This window comes from Aplysia californica, unplaced genomic scaffold (assembly GCF_000002075.1).
Source record: "Aplysia californica isolate F4 #8 unplaced genomic scaffold, AplCal3.0 scaffold01284, whole genome shotgun sequence".
Taxonomy (NCBI): Eukaryota; Metazoa; Mollusca; class Gastropoda; order Aplysiida; family Aplysiidae; genus Aplysia; species Aplysia californica.
This window is the reverse complement of record NW_004798554.1, coordinates 130,888-133,010: the sequence shown is the minus strand read 5'-3', so window position 1 is coordinate 133,010 and position 2,123 is coordinate 130,888. Positions and strand designations below refer to the sequence as shown.

The 2,123-nt window shown below is 36.3% G+C and overlaps 1 protein-coding gene across 2 annotated transcripts in view; it reads left to right on the top strand.

The window, feature by feature from the left end:
• Nucleotides 1-317: 317 nt before the first annotated feature.
• The window catches only part of LOC101845211 (ankyrin repeat and KH domain-containing protein 1), a 13,571-nt gene continuing 11,765 nt past the window's right edge, over nucleotides 318-2,123 (top strand). Inside the window, exon 1 of one of the 2 annotated variants that reach the window (XM_005112476.3) lies at nucleotides 318-382. The gene's annotated coding sequence lies outside the window, so the exon portion shown is untranslated. The other variant, XM_005112475.2, reaches the window with a different exon arrangement.

Genomic DNA, 2,123 nt, shown 5'->3' with positions numbered 1-2,123 from the left:
CTGTCAGCTTTGTCAACTTTTCACTGACACCCCCAGAGCTTACGTCATAATTATGTGAACGGTCCCTTACTGTAGAAATTACGACCAAGCAAAGAATCTCGATTTCGAAGAAAAGTAACAACTGACAGACAAACTATAGGATTTCCAATGATAAAAATAAAAGGTTCGAGTCACTGGCGATAGAATCAGTAGAGGCCAGTTGGGCGGCTATTATCAAGTTTTGGCGGTTTTTCACAGCGGTTAATGGACTAGAGGAAAAGAGCAAGATTCAAGTTTGTTTTTCTTTCAGCTGGCTTTTTTAAAATATAAAATTGTGTTTAATCTTTGTACATTACTTGGGACAAATTCTGGAGACTGAGGGCAACCAAGAATAACCGAGAAGGTAAGCCCTAAGAATATAAAATATCCGTAGTTAATTCATGGCAATGTCTGCAAAGGTTCTGTTTCTCATGTTGTAATTTGTCAAGGAATATCTTGAACAGGTAATGCTTGTATGTAACCTGAAGTTCCATGATATATTATTTCCTATTGGAAACTAAATGAAATGTTTGTATGTTTCAATTAAAAATACATGTAATTAATTTTTTCCTCTTTAATCTAAAATGAAGATTTTGTTCGTCGAGAAGAGGCCTTTCTGGTTCTTATGGTTAGCCAAGATTCTGAAATCTATTTCTTAGGAACTTTAAAAGAATACTAACATCGCTCAGTTGTAATTCCTTTAGAGTGCTTACTACAGAAACGGGATAATGCCAAGTGAATGAATTATAGTTTCTTACTGGCCCCACGAGCCTTCGCTACAACGAGGAATATCTCTTTATTTTAGTCGACCCCAGTTTTCATATTGCTCTAGTTACATATTAAACATGGTTAACGAGTTAGGTTTATAAGTTTAAAAAAAGAAACAAATATTTTTAAAAATAAATGCAGTATACCTTTTTAAAAATTAAATAGCAAAAGGCCTATACTATTAATGATAGAAGAAACAAAAATTAAATAATCTATCAAAGGGTGAATGCTGACTTGTTTGACAAGGTAGTCAGAGTGAGATGAAGAACAAGAAAAAGAGGTTAGCCCACCCAAGTTTCCCCCATTCTTTTTTTTTTGGGGGGGGGGGGGCTGGTTTCATAGGCCTACTCATACGTTAAGCAAACGATAAACATTATTATTCTCATCTCATTAGTACACCCACCAAAATAAGAGAGAAAACATTTCATATATCATGTCCCTATTGTAAAAAAAACCCCGCAACTGTTATGTTTTAAACCTGCGGTGGGTGAAATGTCTTATATAAGTATAAATGTGAATGCACAAACAGCTAGCAGGTTACACAACACTAATTTATTTTCCAAGAAGCAAACAAAGATCACAATCTTTTAAATCATTGATTTATATTTGGTTTCAAATTTGGCTTTCTAGCTCTAGCCTTTCGTGACCAGGAGTCGACGTCATAATCGTGACATGACTTGATTCGGTTGGTAAAAAGTAGAGGGAAAAATCAGACCGTGACTGCAGCCACGTAGGCCCCATGAGCTTATTCGGCGCTAGGTCTAGTTTAATACGTCTCCCTTAGCTTTTTCAGGTTGACTGGACCAGTTTTATAGCTAAATTTGTAATTTAAATTTTGTAACTAAAGCTTGTGACTGATAGTGAGATTGCCCAAAAATTGTGAAGGGGTACAATCGGGTGCATGCATTAATTTATGAAGAAATGAAACCGAGGCGAAGATGAAAATATATCAAGTGTTTTGCCCACAGTTGATTGGTAATTTCATAGATGTCTAGGACTATTTATAGAGCCTACGTCTTTGGGTGAATCTGACTCATTGAAGAATAGAAGTTTTTTCTTTGTTGGGGGAATTCCCGAGGGAACGATGGTCCCAAATAAATTATTATGGAAGGCTAGCACTTAGCAGGGATTAATTTAATTTTTATGCAGGCATTTCGCTCCCGAAAACATCTTGATCTAGTCCTTCGCAATGATTGACGAAGACGAGGAAAGGAATTTCAGTAGGCTCCTATATTTTTAACTTAATGGGAATTTCCACAATGACGACACACGTGCAGACGTCAGCTATTAAAACGATTTAGCAACAATTCCCCATTTCGAATTTGCGTTATGCCCCC